This window comes from Monodelphis domestica, chromosome 1, assembly GCF_027887165.1.
Source record: "Monodelphis domestica isolate mMonDom1 chromosome 1, mMonDom1.pri, whole genome shotgun sequence".
NCBI lineage: Eukaryota > Metazoa > Chordata > Mammalia > Didelphimorphia > Didelphidae > Monodelphis > Monodelphis domestica.
This window is the reverse complement of record NC_077227.1, coordinates 753,023,135-753,045,830: the sequence shown is the minus strand read 5'-3', so window position 1 is coordinate 753,045,830 and position 22,696 is coordinate 753,023,135. Positions and strand designations below refer to the sequence as shown.

Sequence of the window (22,696 nt, the reverse complement as noted above, 5' to 3'; positions counted from 1 at the left end):
GTATGTCAATCCTCAGGGCGTGCTTCTGCACCTGCCACTGGAGAGTGATCATTTCACTACAATACCTCCAAATAAATGTGTCACTTTATTTTCCCAGGCACAATGATATGAGACAGAGTAACATTTAAATCAGGGGCCACAAGGGCATTTTCACAGGAACACAATGTCTCCCAGTAGAAACAGCTGTGCACTCAGCTGATCATGGGGTGTTATTATTGTCTTTGGATAACTTGCCTCCCCCTCTATGGGTCACAGAGCTGAGCTCAGAAATAACACCTTCACGAAGCTTTACAAACTGTGAAACGTGTGTGTGTGTGTGTGTGTGTGTGTGTGTGTGTGTGTGTAAAACTCAGTGGAATGCCCTGAAGTGAGCACCGATGGGGGCTTCTCTTTAGGGGAGGGAGACCTGAAAGAGGTAGGATGTGTCAGTGGCTTGATGGCTTTTGCCTAGGATTCTTGGGAAACTGAAATATCCCATCCCTCTGTCAGCTGTCACTGAATAGCGTGAAGGGAGAAGCCCTGAAGTGGACCGGTTTAGGAGCATTCATTCAATCCAAATAACCAGGACTGACCTCAATCTCCTTGTTTACTGCAATTGTGTTTTCAGCCCCTCGCACAGGTGACCTCACTCCACTTGGGAACCAGGACACCAGTCAGGTCACATCTGCCCTGAGAGAAATCACAGCTTCTCCTGGCACGGAGGTGGCTCTATTAAATTCAGAGGCTCAGAGACTTAGAGCCAGACAGGTCAACAGACAGATGCCATCTAAGTCCAACTTTCTCAGTTTAGAGATGAAGAAAATGAGGCCCACAAAGCAGAAGAGTCTTAGCTGAAGTGACCCATTTAGGGAGAAGTGGGATTAGATCATTGATCTAGAGTTGGAAGGAGCTTCAAGCCATCTGGTTAAGCCCTTCACTTTCCAGAGGAAACTGAGACCCACATAAGTTAAATGACAGTTCTATGGACACACAAGTGGCAAATAACAAGTACCCACTTGTCCACTGGCTAAGAAATCCATCAATTTCTCGCAGAACTATTCTACCTCAAAATAAGGGGCATTTCTTGGGCAAGGAAGGGGACTTTTCTTATCTCCAAAGAACTCACTCCAATATTTCATTCCTGCTGACTGGGGGGAAGATCATTGAATCCCAAAGCTTGAAGGGAGATTATGTAGCCTAAGCTTTTTTCCTGAAATAGAAACCCAGTCCTTGATGTGTTAACCAGTGGCCATCCTGCCTGTGTTTCATGACTTCCAGAGACCTTAAAGCATAAGAGACTCAAAAGCATGAACTTAGTCCAAACAACTACCCATCATCTCCTCATGCTTGCTTTTGGGTCTCCCCATCTCAAGTCTCTCTTCACTCCAGTCCTTTCTCTATTCATCTACTAAGGTGAATTTTCTCAAGTATAGATGGATGACATTTTCCTACCCGGAAACCCCAATGGCTCCCTGTTATCTCCAGAATCAAATATAAGATGCTCTGTTTGGCATTCAAAGCCCTTCATAACCCAATCCCCTCCTAACTTCCCAGTCTTCTTAGACCTTATTACATGACAAATTCTCTTTGCTCCAGTGACAGATTCCTCATGTCTGGTTTACAAGCTAGATGCTCCACTTGATTATTGACCTCCCTGACATTCTCTAACTTTCCCCAACCCCTCTTAATTTTAATATCTTCCCTTTGTAAATAATTTTCTATTTATCTTGCATGTAGCTTGCTTTATATATATATTTATTTGTACATTGTGTGTCTTCCCCCCTCCCCCCCATGAGACTTTATGAGAGCAGGGACTGTTTTTTGCCTCTTTTTAAAATCTCTACCATTTAGTATAGATCCTGGTACCTGGTTGTTGTTGTTGTTTGCTCTTGGTTTTTGAAGAGGATCACTGACATCACAGGTAATTTCTTGACTTGTGTGAATTGGATTTCAGAGAGGCAGAGTTGCACAAAGTCATCAGCCTCATTCTCTTCTAGTCATCCAAGTCCAGTGGCAAGACAAAAGTCATGGCTGGCGATAGCTTGAAGAGAAGTCGATGACCTTGGTGTCTGATATATGACCAATATGCAAGTGCTCCTCAGTGCCTGCTTTGGCTATCTTCATGGCCTTTGGAACAAATTGTTCTCATTTGCCTGTTCCATTGGTGGTCTTCACATGCTTCAGGTCCACATTTCCCTCATTCCCAATGGATTGGAGGCCTGTTGGTCAACCTCAACCTGCTTTAGTCCATCTGCCAGGACAGTTTTACTAGGGTGTGACCCCTGCATATGCTGCAGCTTCTTGGGGCCTGGAGTGAGAGTTGGGGAAGAGGTAGACACCAACAGTGGATAAGAAGCCCTGAAAAGAGCTCAGCAGGATGGGCTCATGGTAGGTGCTTAACAAATATTTATTTATTTATCGGTTGATTGTTATTCTACTCTCTCTAATGGTGGCACAGCCTGGAGAAAATGGATTTCTGGTCTGGAGATAGGGCACATCACAAACACATTGGAGGACTAAGAAAGAAGTGACATTTCATATTTATGGAAAGGAGAAGACTTCATTATTAAACTGAGAATGGAGAGGATCGCAGAAGATAAAGCAGATCATTTTTGTTACATAAAATTTTCAAACTTTTGTGCAAATAAATCAATTCTAATAAGATTTTGAAGAGAAACAGATCATTGGGAGAAAACTCTTCGTAGCAAGTTTCTCTTCTAAAAGTTTTATATCCAAACTATAGATAGAACCAATCAACGTTTTAAGACTTAGAGCTATTACCCAATAGATAAATGGTCAAAGGATGTAAACAGGCAAGTTTGAAAGGAAGAAATTCAAGCTATCAACAATCATATGAAAGAATGATCTAAATCACTAATAATTAGATAAATGCAAATTAAAATCATTTTGAGGTTCCAACTCATACACAATTCATGACAGTGGCTAGGTGGAGCAGTGGATAGATTCCTGAGCCTGGAATCAGAAAGATCCAAGTTCAAATTCATTCTCACACATTTATTGGCTGTGTGACTCAAAGCAAGTCACTTGACCTCTTTTAACCTTGGTTTCTTCAGCTATAAAATGAACATAATAGCCTCTGTCTCCGAGGGTTGTTCTGAAGATAAAGTAAGATAATATTTGTAAAGCACTTTGCACATAGTAAGTGCTTAACAAAGGCTCATCCCTTCCCTCAGACCATCCAGTTATCAAAGATGACAAAAGATGAAAATGACAAATGTTGGTGAGAAAACAAATTGACCAAAGCACTATTGGTGGAGACGTAAATTGGTCTAGTCATTGTGGAAAGCAATTTGGACCTCTGCCCAGAAAGTCACACAATTTATTCCACCCCTATGTACCCTAAAGAAATCAAAGAAAAGGGGACAGGACCTATTTGTACAAAAACATGTGTAGCTTCTCTTTTCTGGGTAGTAAAGAGCAAGAAACCAGGAGAGGGGGAGTGGGCTTCCCATGGGGAATGGCTAACCAAATTCTGGCCTATGAATAGGGTGGAATAGCATTATGTGATCAGAAAAGATGAAATGGACAGGTTTAGAGGACATAAGGACAATCTCAATGAACTGATAAAGAGTGAAGCAAGCAGAAATAGGAGAGCAATTTATTCATCAACAATGTCAACATTAAATGCTTTAGAAATCTGACCGAGATGGTGATGTCCATGAGTTCAGAAGAGGGAAGGTGAAACCTGTCACTGACCTCTTGTGAATGAGCTAAGGAACTGAAAATGTAGAGAGCCATTCCATCTGGCCCATGTGAGGATTTGTTTTGCTGGACAGCATAGCTATGCATTGAGGTGTCAAAGGAGATTTATGCCATTAGATGCCACATTTATTTCAATACAATTTGTTGCTGCACAATGGTCTTGCTCTAAATTAATACTGAGGTGCCAGACCCCACTGCTCTGGAGAAATGGTGGCAACACAGTCCATCATTTTACTGCTATTAAACAGGACTCCAATGTTCTGTCTTAATGGGCTGAGATTGCTATTGATACTATTGTTCTTGGGGACAAATTGAAACTATTTATTGGGGAAATGATGTAAGTATGGACGATTTAGAGTAGGTGCCATTTGTATTTTAAAATCATGGCATTGTCAACACTTAGCATGTGGTTTTTAAAAAGTGTCTAAAAAGCTGTTTCCTTCCTCTTTCTGTCTACAGAATGGCCAGCTCTTTCCCACTTAATTATCAACCTTCTTTGCCATAGCCTAGTCACCTTGGTCTTCTTATCAAGATGCTACTCCCCAAGATTATTTCCCTTGTTTTATCCATCTTTAATGGTCCCTGAAATGGAGGAGGCACTAGAACAAGGTTGACTTTATTCTGCTTAACCCCAGAGGACAAAACCAGGGGCAATGGGGAGAAACTACAAAGATGTCCATTGAGATTTGTGGTCAGACAATGAGAACTGTCCTAAAGTGGAAGGATCTGATTCAAGAGGTGGTGAGTTTCCCATCCTTGGACTTCCTCAAGTAGATACGGGGCAACTAGTTTTGGGGAATGTTATAATGGATGTTCTTATCTAGAAATAGGTTGGGGACTGTTTCCAAGGCCCCTTCCAGGGCTGAGATTTGCTGATCTTATGACCCTGTGGTTCATCAAGAAAGCTAAAGCAACTATTTTTTGTCTCCAGTTCTGCTATCTTGTCCCTGACTGTTTATATCGTAATTCTCCTCCTCCTCCACTCTTGCCTCCCTCTGCTATCCCATTACTAACTGCAGCAGCAGACCTTATTCAACCAAAGGCTATCACATTTTCTATTTCTACCCTGCACTCTCCTAGCAGCTAACCCTGTCCCATTCTGGGCTACTCCCTGCCTAAATTGAAACCCATATAAGCGTTGTCCTTTCTGTTCCTTCGGGGCTCTCCCACTGTGCAGGGAGGGCTCCCTTGCTGTCAAACTCAACAATCCCTTGTTAATTCTGAAATATTTGGCTTTGGTTTTGTTTGAGTTCTGTTTCCGGTTTGTCTGGCCCTAACAATTTTATCAGTAACCATAACTTATTCTCCCCCTCCTCTGACTTATACAATCAAGGAACAAATTACTCTTTGGGGTTTAAAACCATTCACAACCTGGCCATTTTCCCTCCTTCCAATTTTCTTGCACTAAAATAAAACAAACAAAAATCCTTTCTTCATTCCTTCTACACTGGCCTGAGTACTGTTCCTTGGCCATGATACTCCATATCTCAAATCTATGGATTTGCATTGGTTGTCCCTCATATGAAGACTGTTCTCAATTGTTCTCTTTCTTTGTCTCTCTTTTTCTCTCTCCTCTTCTCTTCTGTTTCTGCCCCTTTCTTTCTGTCTTCTTGACTCAGTTTCCCTGACTTACTTCAATACTCAACTCAAATCCTACCTTCTGCAGGAAGCCTTTTTCCCACAAATACTCCCCTACCCCAAGATTACCTTCTCTCTACTCTCCATTTTAGGTGCATCCCTAAATGAATTAGATGTTGCCACAGAAACATGGGCTTGAGTCAAGGACCCTGTTTTTGTTTTTCTTTGTATTCCTAGCATTCAGCATTGTACCTCCCATGTGAGAAGCAACTAATAAAAGTTGGTCGACTATTAGACAGTAAGCTCCCTGGGGGTGGGGTACATATCATCTTCTTTCTTCCTATCCTCAGTGTTTAACATAGAATAAGTATTTGAAATGAATTTAACTTATATTTGTTTACTTCTGCCTCGGAGAAGGTTACAGGACTCCCATCAAGAAGTCTAACAACCTCTGTTTGAGGACCTATAGTGAAGGGGAGCTCACTATCTCTGTAGAGAAACAATTTCATTTTCAATGGGACTGAATGTTTAGCAGTCCTTATATGGAGCCAGAAGAATGGCTGTCCTGCTTCTAAAAGGCCTTTCAATGAGGCAGCACAGGAATTTCTCCCGGCCCATCAAACTTCACCTGATTCCATTGTTCAGAAAGACTAAACTACTAGTCAGGGATGCTGGCCACAAGGATTCTGTGTTTCAGAAGTTCTTTCTGGGGATGTTTACCTCAATAAGAATGAAGAGAAGCCCACCAATCAAGACCAGGCTATAGAAAAAGTCCCTGAGGGACTTAATTATCCCACTTCTTCTGGGGTTTCCTTTTAGTCAGTCTTCAGCAATTAGGTCGATGCTTGCCTTCTTTCTTTCTTTATTCCATTTCAGTAACTATTAAAAAAAACGATTTTAGTTTTTCAAGAGTCCCAGTCCTATGACCAGAGGGTTGGAAGCCAGGAGATCTGAATTTTCTCCCCGATTCTTTGATTCTCACTGCTTACTACAGGGGCTCTTTCCTCAGAACTCATACTGGAGGGTTCTCTGAATAGATGAGTGCACAAAGACATTTGTGTGTGAGGGAGATTTAAGTGGAAAAGTCGATGCACACAGACAGTCCCACTCTCTCGGCGTTGGAAGCCTGGGTCCATTGGCACGAAAAGTCGTTACACCTGGAGACTTCCTCAGCTGCATTGGATGGCCGTGTTGTCCTTTGTGCTCCAACATGCCCTGAGCACTCCACAGTGCTTCGCTGCGTCGCCATCTCAGCCGTTGAACCTTCTTGTTGGTTTCTTCCGCCTGTTCAGCCGAAGCAGTCTTCACATGCTGGGTGAGCAAAGCCCTGGTTCACCAGGGGTCTATGACCCGATGGCTACCCTCATAAGGTTTAGCTGGCCTGTCGAAGCCGTTGCCCGGGGTGTGGCCGCTGCCACATGCTAGCAGCTACTGGGAGCCACAAGTGAGAGCTGGGTGTCAGGTGGGGGTCAGAGGCTGGAGAGCTGCCCTAGGAGGGCACGACATGCCCTCCATACCAGAGATACTACCCCTCCCTGAACACCCCATACACCCCAGGGTTCTCTGAATACTAAAGGTTAATCAGCTGGAGAGTCAACAGCCTTGAAGATGCTTCTGGATGAAGATCCTCCCCCCATCCCTGTATCCTCCATGCAACACGTATCCGGATGATCTTCTTCTCAGAAGATTTCATCAACTCCTGAGTCTGAGGCTGGACTGTCTGACTGAACTTGCCCAGTGACTCTCCCAGTCATTCAACATCCATGGCAGGGACCCTCAAAGTTGAGGCTCTCCTTATTACTGCTGATTTCCTCCAGTTCCTTGGTAGTTTCAGCAAGTGCTTGCTGCCTGAACAAAGTGAGGGACTGGAGCACAACTGGAGAGAATCATGGCCAGAATTGTAAGGGAGAAGAACTGGTCTGGAGACAAGGCTTTGTGAAGACTAGGTGAGAGACAATATGTTGTTGGGGAAAGACTTCCCTTTAGATCCAGAAGACCTGGGCTCAGTTTTAGTTTCAATTAAATTTGGGGGAATATTATTATCATTTATTTTGATGAGTATTACTCTTTTAACATTACTTAACAAATATGATAGTAAGGAATGATAAATAATAGAGAGTACCTCCTATGTGCCAGCCATTGTGCTACATGTTTTACAAATATTTTCTTTTTTGAGCCTCAACATCCCTGGGAAGTAGGTGCTAATATTCTTCCTACTTTAACAGTTCAGAAAACAAAGGCAAGATAGAGCTTAAGTAACCTCTTCACATGAAAATGATAAATACTGGAGAATGGTTAATATGCCTCAGCCCTACCCCTACCAGAGCCTTCTTAAGTCTAAACATGCCTACTTCCTCCCATGATCCTCATCAAACTGAGGCTTGAGGGCCATCACCAGCGTGGTCACCTTTATCTGGCTGGTCTTTTGCTTATCAAGGTCTTTCTGGACTCTAGGAGTGACTGTAATTCCCTAGCTGTGGTCTAACAAGGGCACAGGACAATGTAACTCTCACTGGGGATTAATGGAAACTATGTCAATGAGCAGGAATGGTGAGACTGGAAAAAAAGAAAAGTCATGTTGGACAGGATATCTGTCTTAAAGTATTTGAAGGGCTGTCCCATGGAAGAGGGATGAGCTTTGTTCTCCTTGATTCCAGAAGGCAGAACTGAAATCAATGGATTAAATTTGCAAAGAAGTGAATATTCTTTCTGAATAGCAAACACACAGTTTTCTAAGAATTAGAGCTAGCTAAAAATGGAATGGAATGGACTGTCTCATGAGTCAGGGGACTCCCCCTCATTAGAGGGCTTCAGACAAAAGATGGATAGCCACTTTTTGGGGCACTTATAGTGTGGATTCTTTTGTCCCTCATGCAGCTCTAAGGGTGAGAGGGCCCCTAGAATTGAACAGAAATCCCACTGCTCCCTGGAAGTCAGAACCAGGAGCGAGGGTTGGAAATGGCAGAAGCAGATCTAGGGTTAATGTAAGAAAAAGTAGCTGAGGGGGCAGCTGGGTAGCCCAGGGGATTGAGAGCCAGGCCTAGAGAGGAGAGGTCCTAGGTTCAAATCTGGCCTCAGACACTTCCCAGCTGTGTGACCCTGGGCAAGTCCCTTGACCCCCATTGCCTAGCCCTTACCACTCTTCTGTCTTGGAGCCAATACACAGTATTGCCTCCAAGACAGAAGGTGAGGGTTAAGAAAAAGGATTTGAGTTTTCCCAAAATGGGGTAGACAGCCTTGAGGTGGGGATGGTTCTCTCTCATTTGTTGTCTTTATACAAAGGGTGCAGGACTACCTGTTAGGTAGATCACAGGGGGATTTTTGTTTAGGTTTGGAATGGAATGAATAAATGACTATTTGCCATCCTTGTAAATCTATGACATGATTAGTAGTGCAAAGGTGACTATGATCAAAGGGATGCCCCCATTGCACTCAATCTTGGATTTTCTGACTTTTGTCAGTCATCTTTGGTTTGTCTCCTATAGACTTATGGGTAATTGTAACAAGGGCATGGCAACTGAGACTATGCCCTAAATCATCACAATTGAAAGTGGAGTATCAGCTTAGTAATGACAGATCAAACATGATAAGTGAAAGTAAGAAGTAGCCAGGTAGCCTGGATTTCTTTTACTTGCTTTTATTTTACGTACCTACTCATCTTCCTTTCCCACTCCCACTCGACTATCATCTGCTCCAGATGAAAAACTTTCTGGTCATAACTTTATTTATTAAGCATCAAGGGTGGAATTCAAACTCAGGTCATTCCTGAATATGAAGTCATCATTGAGTTCCTTACACCATCCTCTATTAAAAAAGTAATATACTTTCCAGGGCAATGAAAGGACAGGGATTCCTCAGGGGAGAGATGATGAGGATCTGGAGAGTGAAAAGTCAGTTGTTTTTGTATCAGTCAGTCTGGTTCCCATTAGAATCAAAGGACATTTCTTCAGAGTAGGGATTCTTTCATATTTTTGTCTTTTTAAAAATTTCCATCATTGGAATCCAGATGCTGCTCATAGTAGACACTTAATTGATAAGTATTTACTGACTTAAACCAAATTTTGGTTCTGGAATCAGAATAGGATTGGTGCATTACGAAATGATTGGTATATTGGGATATATTAGCCCATGTGCATTACAGGTTTTTATATGAAAGATGGGAAGAAATGGGTGGTAGAGTGGGTATCATGTGGTACTTGGAATCAGGAAGACCTGGGTTCAAGTACTGCCTCTGACAAATACTGTCTGTCTGTCCTTGACAAAGTCACTTAACTTCTCAGGCAATTCTCTAGTATGCTAAATTGAAGATAAGGGGTTGACCTGAATTGGTGGAAATAATTCTCTCACCTGAAGGTCTCTTTGCCAATTTGCCCACATGTCCTGAACCAAGTCCAGGTGCTGTGTCAGATCCTGGGGAGGGAAAGATAAAAGTAAGACAGTCACTGTCTTCATGGCCCTTCTGCCTAACTAGTAACTTTGTCAATGTTTATGAATCATAGTCATTCAGTTAACAAGTACCCATTAAACACTTACTCTGACCACCAAACCAGACACAGTGAATACACATGTATGATGTGAGTTGTTTTCAGAAAAAAAAAATCACAGAAGACTTGCATAAACTGATGCAAAGCAAAGTAAGCAGAACCAGGATAACATCAGACCCAAAACAAGTACCCATTAAACACTTACTCTGACCACCAAACCAGACACAGTGAATACACATGTATGATGTGAGTTGTTTTCAGAAAAAAAAATCACAGAAGACTTGCATAAACTGATGCAAAGCAAAGTAAGCAGAACCAGGATAACATCAGACCCAGAAACAGCAATACTGGAACAATGATCAACTGTGGAAGACTTAGCTACTTTGATCAAGGCAATGATCTAAGATGACTTCAAATGACTCATGATAAAAAAGAAATCCTATCTATATCTTAAGAGAGAAATGAGGAACTCCAAATGCACTTTGAAGCCTGTTTAAAAAAAATCCTTTATTTTTGTCTTATTTTTTTTTTGAAACATGACTCATATGGAATTAAAAAAAAACCTTTTTGATATTAAGTGATTAAACGACCTTGAGCCCCAAGTTACTGGGCCTCTTAAAATGTGGGGATGACAAAAGATTGATAAACTCTGAAAATGAGAAAAGCTCTAGGGAATGAGACAGGACTGATCCAAGTAAGCCAACTCCTTTCTAGAATTGAAAGGAGACCTGATAATCCAAGTCAATGAATCAAGCCAAGGTTCAAGTCATGAATCTTGAATGAATGAAAGTCTGGGTCTGAGTGGGTAGGAGGAGAGTTGAAAATAGCTCCAAGGTGGAGGAGAACATTCTCTTAGGACAGTGAGAATAACACCAAGTAGAAAAAGTTAACTGAGGAATCCACTGACCCCTGTCACAAGGAGGTGCCCAAGGCAGTATCATGGATGGTTATTCAATTCAACTCCAATGACCTTTGTTAAGGGTCTACTTCATGTCAAACAAACTACTAAGGAACTAAGAAGACAGAGACAGGAATGGAAGAGATCCTCAAGGAGCTTCCATTCTACTTGAGGGTAGGGGGACCACTAAGGGAATTTCAGGAGGGAAATCATACACAATTAAGAAGATCAGAGAAAGTCTCCAACTCAGTAGAGATGGGACCACACTCCCCCTGTGACCTAATGGTAGTAGAAAGATAATTAACTTTATATTCCCTACCTGGGAAAAATCAGGATGATAGAACCACAGATTTAGACCTGGAAAGAACCTCAGAAGCTAGTTATTCCAGCCCCCTCCTTTTCTAGATAAAGAAACTGAGGCCCAGGACAGTTAAATGATCTTGGTAATAAATAGATCAGACAAGATTTGAAATCAGGTCATGATTCTACAGCCACTGCTCACATAATACAAAGAACTCTACAAAAAGCAGTATGCCTTGGGAGTATTCATCATTTATTTACAATCTCGTGGAGATGATAGAGCAGCATTGGTTTGGAAGTCAAATAAGAATCTTTACTATTCAACTCCAGACCACATTCTAGCTAGGAATGCCCTCCTTTTTCAGATTGCCTTCCATCTACTCTGTATACATCTTTGATTTACTGCATTCTCTTCCTATTTTCTTCCCCATTAGAAGGTGGGATTCCTTGAGGGTGGGGACGACATGCATTTTCTTGTCTTTCCTGTGCTCTGGTTGATTCTGGCTTCACCCTCTCAGGTCAGGCTGATTCCATTCTCCTTCTCAGAGTCTTCACACAGTCCAGGGAGTTTGTCTCTTCTTTTTTCTGACACCTGCTCAAGTCCCCACTGATGGTGTCACCACCCTCTCCCATTTGCTCTACTCTACCAGTTCAGAGAGCTCTAGCAATTGTCCTGTTGTCTAAAACATAATCATGGCAAGAATGTTACCCCACAGAAACAAACAGACCCAAGTAGCTATCATTTACATTTGTCTTCAGCTGTGTTTGTAGTTATTCATACTTCACTTCTTCATGACCCAATCTGGAGTTGTCTTGGCAAAGATATGGAGCGGTGTGTCATTTCCTTCTCCAGGGCTTTAAAAAATATTTTTTAAATTAAAAAAAAATTTTAAATTAAAACCCTTACCTTCTGTCTTGGAGTCAATGGCTCCAAGGCAGAAGAGTGGTAAGGGCTAGACAATGGGGGTCAAGTGACTTGCCCAGGGTCACACAGCTTGGAAGTGTCTGAGGCCAGATTTGAACCTAGGACCTCCTATCTCTAGGCCTGGCTCTCAATCCACTGAGCCACCCAACTGCCCCTCTTTTAACAGATGAGGAAACTGAAGTCAACAAGACCGAGTGACTTGCCCTGGGTCACACAGTTAGTAAGTGCCTGAGGCTGGATTTGAATTCAATTTTGTCTGACACCAGGCATGGCACTCTATCCACTGCCCAGAAAAAAAATGTGCATTTTAATCATCATGTTAAAAGTCACGTTATTTCATTTAATTCTCACAGCATGGTCACCCTGGGAAGTTGGCACTTTCATCTCATTATCCCATTTTACAGATGGGGAACATGGCCTGAGGGAAGTTCAGTGATTTGTCTAGGCACACAGCTAGAAGATGTCTGAGGTGGGTTTTGACCTCAGGTCCTCTTTAGTCCAGGTCCAATATTCTTTCAATTATTGCAGCAAGATGGAGCAGTGGATAGTGCACTTCATCTAGAGTTAGGAAGACTCAACTTTCCAAGTTCAAATCCAGCCTCAGACACTTACTGTGTGACCCTGGACAGGTCACTTAACACTGTTGGCTTTAGTTCCTCCTCTATAAAATGAATTGGAGAATGGAATCACTAACTAGTCTACTATCTCTGCCAAGAATACCCCAAATGGGTCACAAAGTATTGGAGAGGAATGCAATGACTGAACAGCAACAAAAACCACAACAATATTATCCCAACAATCATCTATTTATGACTTCTCAGAACTGAGAAAACCTATAATATCCTAGATAAGGGGCTATCCAGTAGTCTCCATTCACGTTCTTCCAAAGGCTGGGAACCTCCTCTCTTTGGAGACAGCTTCTACTGGAAGAAGAGTAAGTCTGGTGGAAGGAAGTCCACTTCTTTCAGTGTTTACCCATTTTAACTCAGCATAACAGAGCAGAAGCCTTTTATTTAACCAGAGATCTAATCACTCTCCAGACTGCTCAGTAGAAAGTAGTGATCCCTTGATGCTTCTCTTTCAGAAATGAGCAGCCCCCAGGGCTCAGTGTGATCATTTATCTTCTCCATGGTTCTAGGCAGATAGAAGACAAACTAGATTCCCCCCAGCCATGGCTGCACTGAGTTAGCTTTACTTCGCTTTGGTTATTGAAGGGTGACTCTGACAGTACACTCTGGGCCCCTCCCTATAGGGGCCAAGACTCTAATAGATTTGAAGGTTCCAGAAGGGCAAAATATGTGTTTTTTTTGTCTGGAACCTGCTCTTACAGAGGAGAATCCAAAAGAGGCAGATGGAAGGGGTGCAAAGTCTTCCTGATGCACTAGAGTCATGCCTGGGGCTTGATTTCAAATCCCAATTCTATCATTGGTTATTTGGGTGACCTTGGAGGGATCACTTCATCTCTTCTGAAGTGCCACAGGCCATTCACCAGTCCAATGAGAGGGTTGTACGTTCCTTACAGCTCCACATAGGTAGCAATTGTAGAGAACTTTTGAGGTTGGCCAAGTATTTTGCATAGATCACCTCATTTGATCCTTATGGTACTATGGGGAAGGAGGCATGGATTGGACCTCTGTTGTGTCAGTGATTTGTATGAGGAAATCCCATGGGATGAAACTCCCTGAGAAGTACATGATGCTTCTGCTTATATCGTGAACTCCATATATTCGAGGACACATAGAGAATGACAAGGTGGATCTTGAACTCAGTTCTTTCCATTTCAAGCCCAGGATGTTCTCTACTCCCTCAGGCTGTGCCTGTGCATAGATTACTGTGTTCATGCCATATTCTGTAGCTAGGGTGGAAAGCTTGGGTGAGCTAAAACAAATATGAACATGCTGTTCCAATTAATCATCCATCCATTAATAGCAAGCCCATTTTGGGCTTGGGCTTGAGTTTATTCTCAGGGTTCCTGCTGAGCTGATGTGTCATTTGCAATGGCCCTGTGTGTGGGCTGCTGGTAGACCATTAATGGTCTTGTAATTCACTGTTTGATTAGCAGGCTTTTACCCTTTTGTTGATGGCTTTTTCACCAGAGCCTGGTAATGGTCCAGAGCAGATCCACTTAGTACTCAAAAGAATATTCTCTTTGACCCCAGGACGGCAGTTTTGCCTATCTTCTTTTGATCATGGGGGAATTGTAGTCTCAAAAAATGATGCTCTGTAAGGTTTTCTGTAGGACCATAGAGGGAGGCAGAGTAGCAATGTAGAGAGGATGCTTGGTCAGGACCTGGATTCAAATTCATACCTTTCTACTTAATACCACAATTCTCCCCCCACACATGGCCATTCCAAATGACTTAGTGTCTTTTGGTATCAGTTTACCCATCTGTAATATGAAGGGTTAGTCTTTCCTGGTTCCATAAATTTATGTTTGTTGCTCATTCTTTTCCATTGCATCCCACTCTTCATGATCTCATTTGAGATTTTCTTGGCAAAGATACTGGAGAGGTTTGCCATTTACCTCACAATCTCATTTTACATTTGAGAAAACTGAGGCAAAGTGAGTTGCCTAGGGTCACAAAGATAGTAAGTATCTAAGACTGAATTTGAGCTCTGGTCTTTTTAACTCCAGGCACTCTATTCACGGCATTGCCACCTAGTTGCTCCATTTATGATCCTCTGACAAATGGAGAACAAAAACACTAGACTAGAAGAGATTCCAAACATCTTGTAGTCTACCCTTTTCCATTCCAAAAAAAAATGAAGTTCTTTTTCTCTGGATCATACAAGAGGGCTGGACATAACTTTGGAGGCTGCCTAGTATGATTCTTATATTTTTCAGAAGAGGAAACTGAGACCCAGGGAAGGTAAAGAATGTGTCCACAATCAAACAGGTCATAAAAATCAAAGTTGGCATTTTCAGATCCCTGGGATATAATTAGCCATCCTCTGCTTGAACACTTCCAAGCATGGAGAGCTCACTATTTCCCAAGACAGTTCATTCTATATCTGGTTAGTTCTGACTCAGAGGAAGTGTTTTCCTTATATTGAATCAAAATCAGCTGCTCTGCATCTCCCTCTCATTGCTTCCTATTTTCTCCATTTCCTATCCATTATTTCTGTCTTAGAATCAGTCATAAGTGTTGGTTCCAAGACAGAAGAGTGGTATGGGCTAGGCAATGGAGGTTAAATGACTTGCCCAGGGTCACACAGCTGGGAAGTGTCTGTGGCCAGATCTGAAGGCAGAAGCTCCAGTCTGTAGGCCTGGCTCTCAATCCACTGAGCCACCTAGTTGTCCTCTCATTGCTTCCTATTCTTTATATAAGGGCAAAGCATAAGAAAAACCTGATTTCCCTCCCAAATAGTAGTCATTCTTACAGAGTGGGATATTGGACAGAGAGCTGACGTAAAAGACAGACAGATGTGTGTGATCTTGGGCAAGTCACTTAGATCTTTTAGTTGGTTCTTTTGGACTAAGAGAAGGTGGGGCACCTAAGAAAGCTTAGAAAGGGAAAACACTGAAACAAATGGCGTTGGCTCCTCTGAAGGTGGTTTGGTCCCCAGGTCCCTGATCATCCTGTTCTCTTTCTCTTGGATGTGCTCCAACTTCTCAGTGACCTTCTTGAACTATAGTTTTCACATCTTCACAAAATGCTTCAGTTGTTGTCTAAACAAATCTAAACGATTTCTCTTTTTAGCTCACCTAATAGTTACTAATGGGGGCAGACACAGATGGTATGAGAATGACAAGCATTTCTGATTCTTCACATATCTTTTTTGTCTCAGAGTGCAAAACTTCTTGTTTTACATTCAACTTCCAGGAAGATAGTGGAGTGTGTGTGAGTGTGTGTGTGTGTGTGTGTGTGTGTGTGTGTGTGTGTGTGTGATCTCCCCACCACCAATGAATAAAATAGCAGGGTGAAGGAGGAAAGTAATTGAGAAAACAAAGTGTGAAGATCTTAAAGGAAATATAAAGATGTGTTTATACCTTGTAAATATAAAACTTTTTATGAGTTGTGAAGATCTTCAGTCAAACTTGATGGAATTATGTAATACTGGCCATTGGCTGCCTGAATGTTGTTAGTGCTCTTTAAAAACCAAGATGTCCTCTAAGAATGAATCAAGACAGGAGCCAGCACTGAGGAGTTTGAGCCCTGGCAGTTAAGAAGAGAGCCAGTCCCAGAAGAACCCAATTCTTTAGGGTGCTTTGGACAGTGAGAAGAGGGTTCTTTCTTCTCCCCCAAGCTCATCAACCAAGGTCTCTTGCAGTAAGGAGTAGGAGCCAGCACATCTGGCAGGGAGTAGAGCCACATGTCCACGATAGATACTATAGCTCAGTGTGTTTGTGGGTGTTAGGTGTATAAAGTCAGAATGAGAAGAGAAAAGGATATCAGGGCTCTATAAATATCATAGAGAGAAGCATTCCTTTTTTATTTAATTAAAAAACCCTTACTCACTGTTTGTCTTAGAATTGATACTAAGTATGGGTTCCAAGGCAGAAGAGGAACCAGGTTTGGGCAATTGAGGTTCAGTGACTTGCCCAGGATCACACAGCTAGGAAGTTTCTGAGACCAGATTTGAACCCAAGACCTTCCATCTCTAGGCTTGAGACCCTCTATCCACTTAACTGCCCCATCATGTATATTCCTCAATTGGATGCCTCTCTACTAGTAGTATATATCCACTCTTCCCATTGATGTGGTAGATTGTTGTGGGAGAGCACTCCTCTGAGTTATGGAGTAAATGTTTGGTAGCTACTCTTCTTACAAGGCCATCTCAATAAATGCCATTGATTTGAGCTAATGGTATCCTCTGTCTAACCATCAAAACAAATATACCAGTGGCATGGTCTTATGATCTATAGTTCTAGGAATATGGATCCCCAGAGTATAGTGACCCAGGGAAGCTGCCCACCTCCCCAAAGGCCCCAAACTGTGATAAGAAAGTAGTAGAGTATGAAAGGAAGGCCCTGGAGAATGCCAGGTTTTCAACTTGAAATGCTATGTACAATGAGATGCCTCTGTTCCTGCTACAGCTGCTAATGGTGATAATTAACACTGAAAATTACAAAGTACCAACTGGGCAAGGGCGAGTCTATGTATGGTGGACAGAGATGGGCTGAAACAATTATCAATGAAGGTCAGGAAGGATATAATCGAAGAAATGTATGACTGGAAAAGAAGATGGCCCAACTGACTATGAAGAATAAAGAATAAGTGGGTGATAATTTGGGACTTCCATTAGTTACAAGGCAATGGAAAGAAATCTGGAAGATCATTAACATATTCAATCTTCATCTGGAAGCAGGCGATGATGGACAAGGGTTATTATGCAGAATGAGAAGGGATTTGTGTATGATAATCAGCTCCATTAAATGGAGGAAGCACAATCCATGAGGCAACTATATGGAGCAGTGGATAGAGTTCTGGAACTGAGTCAGAAATATCTGCATTCAAATCTGTCCTCAGACATTTAGTTGTGTGGCCCTGGGAAAGTCACTTGCCCTATGCCTATCTGTCTCAGTTCCCTAATCTGTATAATGGAAATTAATAATAGCTTTCTCCCACGGTTGTATTGAGAACTAATTAGATTACACTTCTAAAATGCTATTCGTCAAAACCTTAAACTACTATATAAATGCTAGTTATTTTTTATCATATCCATTGAAGCACTTAATAAATCACACACCATCAGAACTTAAAGGGATTACTTAAGGGAACTATTCCTATTCTTGCACAAAGATCCCCAATTCAGTATGACAGACTACTGATCATCCAACCTTTGCTTGAACCTCTTGAAACATCTCATGACTTCCCCTCACCTCATCCTTGACAATGAGAACCTTTTCTCATATTTTAAAGAAATTGAGGCAATTCACTGTGAGCTTTTTCTTCTCTTCATTTCTTGGCATTCTGCTGTCTTCTGACATTATTCTCTTCTTCATCCCTCTAGTACTTGAGGAGATTGCTTTAATCCTTATCAAGATCAGGCTGTCTACTTGCACAAGCAATCTCATTCCATGCCACTTCCTGCAATAGACTGTCTTCTCTTTCTTGCTCTGTCATCTACTCTTTGCCATCTTCCATCTCTCTCTATCTAGTGGCTTCTTCCTTCCTGGCTACAAACATGCCTGTCTTTGATATTCTCAAAAAATCTCCAACACTCATCTATCCCCGTTCTGTATTTCTTCTGTCTTTAATAGACAACCTCCTCTCCCTGCCTACTTAACCCTTTACAGTCTAATAGCTGACCTCATCATTCCACCAAAAGTCACCTTTCCAAAGTTACCAATAATAATTTAATTGCCAAGTAAAAATCTTTTCTCAATCTTCTCTCTTCCTGTCTTCTCTATATCCTTTGACACTCTTGATCATGCTCTTGTCTTTAATTTCTCTCTCTCTCTCTCTCTCTCTCTCTCTCTCTCTCTCTCTCTCTCCATATATATATATATATATATACACAAATATATATATATATATATATATATATATATATATATATACACACATCTGTGTGACCCTGGAAAAGTCACTTACCCTATGCCTGTCCCTCTCAGTTCTTTAATCTGTATAATGGAGATTAATAATAGCTCTCTCCCAGGGTTGTAGTGAGAACTAATTAGATTGCACTTCTAAAATGTTATTCTATGAAACCTTAAACTAATATAAACTCTAGCTATTATTTTTTTAGCACATCCATTGAACTACTTGATGGACTCACACACTGCCAGAATTGAAAAGGATTACTTAAGGGAATTATTCCTATTCTTGAGCAAGGATCCCCAATCCAATTGTCAATACCCCGAGGTTTCTCCTGGACCCTTCCTCTTTTTATGCTGCTTCCCTTAGTGATTTCCAAAATGCCATGGCTTTCATTGTTATGTCTTTGCTGATGACTCTCAGCACCGCCTCTTTTCCTGACTTCTCTGCTGATCTTGAATCTTGCACCTCTAAAGGCCATCTTGAACCAGATGTTCAGTAGCCATCTGAAATTCAACACGTTCAAAACTAAACTCATCTTTCTCGACAAATCGTTCCCCTGACCCTAACTTCCTCATTCCTGAAAAGGGCACCAGGACAGCCATTCTCCCTGTCCCCAGTCCTCAAGGCTCCCTACCTGGGTGTCATCTTTGTCTCCTCACTCCCCCCTCCTCATGTGTCCAAGCTGCTGTCGAGGCCGATCAGTATCTTCTTTGTAGCATCTCTCAGACATTGCCCTTTTCTCCTCTGACAGATAGCACTTCCATTCTGGCTCAGGCCCTCATAACCTGATGCCCAAGTGAGTGTATTAACTGGCTGGTGGGTCTGCCTGCTTTGGGGCTCTCCCCACTCCAGTCTTCTCTTCATTCAGCCACTTAAAAATTTTTTTTTCCCAGAATGCCTCCCACCCCTGCTCAACAAACTGCAGTGGCTCTCTGTTGCTTCAAGGCTCAAACACAAAATTATCTGTTTGCCTTTCAAAGCCCTTTATAACCTAGCCACCTCCTAGCTCTCCAGTCAATCTCCTCATTCCTCCCTTCTTCCAACATCTATTCTTCCACTCAGTGACATTGGCCTTCTTGTTGGTCCTACTAAAAGGAGACTTCCTCCCTTGGCTCAGCCATCCTCCTGAACTGTCCCCTATGGCTGGAAAGTTCTCCCTTCTTAGGTTTTCCTTCTATCCCAACTCAAATCCCATCTCCTAGAGAAAGCCTTTGCCCATCTCTCTGGATTCTAGTGTCCTTCCTCTGTTACTTATTCCCTCACTTTCCTGCCTAGGGCTTGTCTGCACATATTCATATGCTTGTTGCCTCCCTGTTAGATTGTGAGCTCCTTGAGGGTAGGGGCTATTTCCTCCTTTTGTCTACTGTGCTTAATAAATGCTTGTTGACTGACTAACCATGTCCTGGGGGTCCTGGGCAGATCGCCCTACTTTGGGATGACTCTCCTTTGAAAGACAGTGTTTCCTCAAACAATTGTATGACCCATACCAAGCACTTAATAACTGTGACTGATGCCTCGCATCAAATACATTGGTCTCCCTTCAGGTGCCCGCATTCCAGGCTCTGGAACGCTCTTACAATCTGCTTCTCTTCTCCAAGGTGCTGGCTCTCAGTCAAGGGGAGGCACTGATTTCTTCTATTCCTGTGCTCAGAGAGGCAACATATTAGAATATGCAAAGGACCTGCCAAGAGAGATCTCAGTTCGAGTTCTGTTTCTGACGTCCTAGCATGGGTGAGTCACTTCTCTTTCTATTATCCCTGGAAAGTTGGAAAGACTTCACAACTGACAGATCTGCTATAGTGAAGAAAATTTACACGCTTGGAGTACTCCACAGAGATAATCACAGCAGGAAATGCTCATAAGCTCTGGGCTTTGCGCACAGTAGGTCCTTAATAAAGGTTTGTTCAAACTGAATTGGGCCGGAGCAGCCAGGGAAAACCTTTGAGTGTGAGGTGAATCTTCCCTGCAGCTTTACTGGGCAGGTAAGGTCTCCTAGACAGAGGAAGAGGATGAGTATATTTTTAGACAATGAAGCTTGGAGCAGAAAGGGAAAAAAAAGGAAGTTCACAAATCTTGGCTTTGTATGGGGTTGAAAAGAGAACCTTGCCAAGGGGGCATGCCATCGGTTTCATCTTGCTCGCGTTTCTTCAAAGGTGTAGACTTTCAAGACTTTTTTTCTTCCCCAAACCTTGAGTAGTTAGTAGTATACATATTATTAAGTCTATATTACAGATGGAGAAACGGAGGCATGGAGGAGTTAAAGCAACTTTTAGGATCGTAGATATCATCATGGAAGGGGTCTCAGGAACCATCTAGCTAGTCCATTTCCCTTCTTTAACAAATAAAGAGAATGAAGCTGAGAGAGGTGAAGTGATTCATCCAAAGTCACATGGGAAGTAAGGTGGGTAGATTTTGAACTCAGATCCTCTGACTCCAGAGCCAGTAGCCTTTCAATTTCCCTTGGGGTTTATAACATAAGTGATCAGACTCAGATTTCATTTCTCCCCACTGCACCATGCTTTCTCCCTCTGAGTGACTCCTACCCTGCACAAGAGTGCTTTTTTCAGCAGTGATACATTCAATCTGCCATTTCACTGAACACATATGGGATTTTCATGTGAAATATAATTAGCTACCCAATTATCTCGCTCACTTTCCTGGCTCAGAATAGTTTCTGACAGCTCTTTCCTTTCTTCCCCCCTCGTTGCAGCAAGGAAAAGGCTAACCCACCAGCTGGCAGGCTGCATCGAGAAGAGGGTGAGGCAGTGTGCTGATGCCAGGCATCACACATGGGGGACAGGAGCGAGGGCCTCCCGGAGCATGGCGACAGAAACTCCCAAGGGGAGAGGATCGAGATCCCGAATCTTTAGCCAGTTCCTATATGGGAAGAATAGCTCTAAAGGGCTGGTGCCCTTCTGGTTTTCCTTCCAGAACCCACCAAGGGATGGATTTCCTGCTGTCGGAATTCCTGCCACCTCTGAGGACATTCACCCTTTCTGTGTTACTTACCCTCCTCTTTGCCCTCTCCTCCTCTCACCCCAAGCGAGAGGCTCGCCAAAGCAGTGTCCTGCTGACTCTTCTCTGAGGACCTTTGGCGTTTAAGCAGTATGGCAGAGAAGTGTGCAAGCCACGGAGAATGCCAGTGGAAAGCAGAGATTTGGGTTAGAATTCATGCTAAGAGCGTCCCCGAGCATTGTGCCAAGACCCAAAGCCTGGTGCCTGGTGCTCAGTATTAGAGTTCTAGCCTGGAGTGTCTGCAAGTGCCAGGAGCCCCGGGCATCCAGCTGGGCTTAGGCAGTAAGGAGCTTGGGAAGCCTTCCGGAGATGCTTTCCTTAGTTCTGGTCAACCTGATTTGGGGCTTTTTGTGGGAGAGGGGCCACGTGGGATTCCACGGGGTTTGGGGAGCCTTCTCTGCCCACTGATTCTGATTGGTGCATGTTCTGCTGCCTGGCATCCCTGAGGGGTTAAGTGTGTGACTTAGCATCCCCCTACATACATAAAATGTATGTTGTCTAATGTTCTCCACTTCACAGAAGAAGAGACAATGTGCTAGAGTTAAGTGACTTACCCAAGGTCACACAGTCAGATTTGAAATTTGAACCCAGGCTTTCTGCCTTGAAGTCCACCAACCTTTTCAATGGATCATGCTGTTTTATTGGCAGTGTTGTGATGAGGAGCAAACAGCTCCAACCAGAGAATGGCAAGAGACCTGGTTACTGTTCCTGCCTCCGGCCCCACCTACCTGGACAGAAACATTTCCCTGTCTGGCCTCAGTTACTCTCTTTGTAAAATGAGAGGCTCTAATTTCTAATTAGATTTAGGCTCTAAATTCTCTAATCTGAGAAAGTTTGAATTGGGGGGAGGGGGGTCCCCAACACATTCCCATCTCTCCTTAACCTCTTCCCTTGAGAATGAAGGCTTGAAGCCCTCATTCGTCTGTTCCTCCAAAGGGGCCCCTGCAGAGATCCCACTCTTTAGGTCTGATGGACTTCCTTGAGGAGTGTCTCCCAAGAGATTGTGTTAGAGTCCAATCCGAGGCTAGGAAAGGAAGCTCCTGAGGGAGAGCCAACCTCAGAATCGCCTCCTCCCTCCAGTAGAGAGACAAAGACAGAGAATGCGGGAGGGCGCTAGGGGGAGAGCCTGAGCAACGCTGACCCCATTTGAAGGCTGCCATTTTGTTGGAGGTTGAGCCCAGACTCTATGGTTGCCCCTCCCCACTCCTATGGGCCTCGGCAGGATGAGTGATGGGTGACCGGGAGGTGTTCTCTGGGATTCCTTTTCTCTTCTTGTGGGCTTACTCCTGCCCAGCTTGCCCCTGGGACC

At 42.9% G+C, this 22,696-nt stretch overlaps 1 long non-coding RNA gene across 1 annotated transcript; it reads left to right on the top strand.

Annotated features, from left to right (window-relative positions):
• The first annotated feature begins 6,690 nt into the window (after window positions 1-6,690).
• On the top strand, window positions 6,691-22,308 carry LOC103106294 (uncharacterized). The gene is made up of 3 exons (XR_008911297.1): window positions 6,691-7,226; window positions 19,971-20,103; window positions 21,083-22,308. It is a non-coding gene; the product is annotated as an uncharacterized LOC103106294 (long non-coding RNA).
• The last annotated feature ends 388 nt before the right edge of the window (window positions 22,309-22,696 follow it).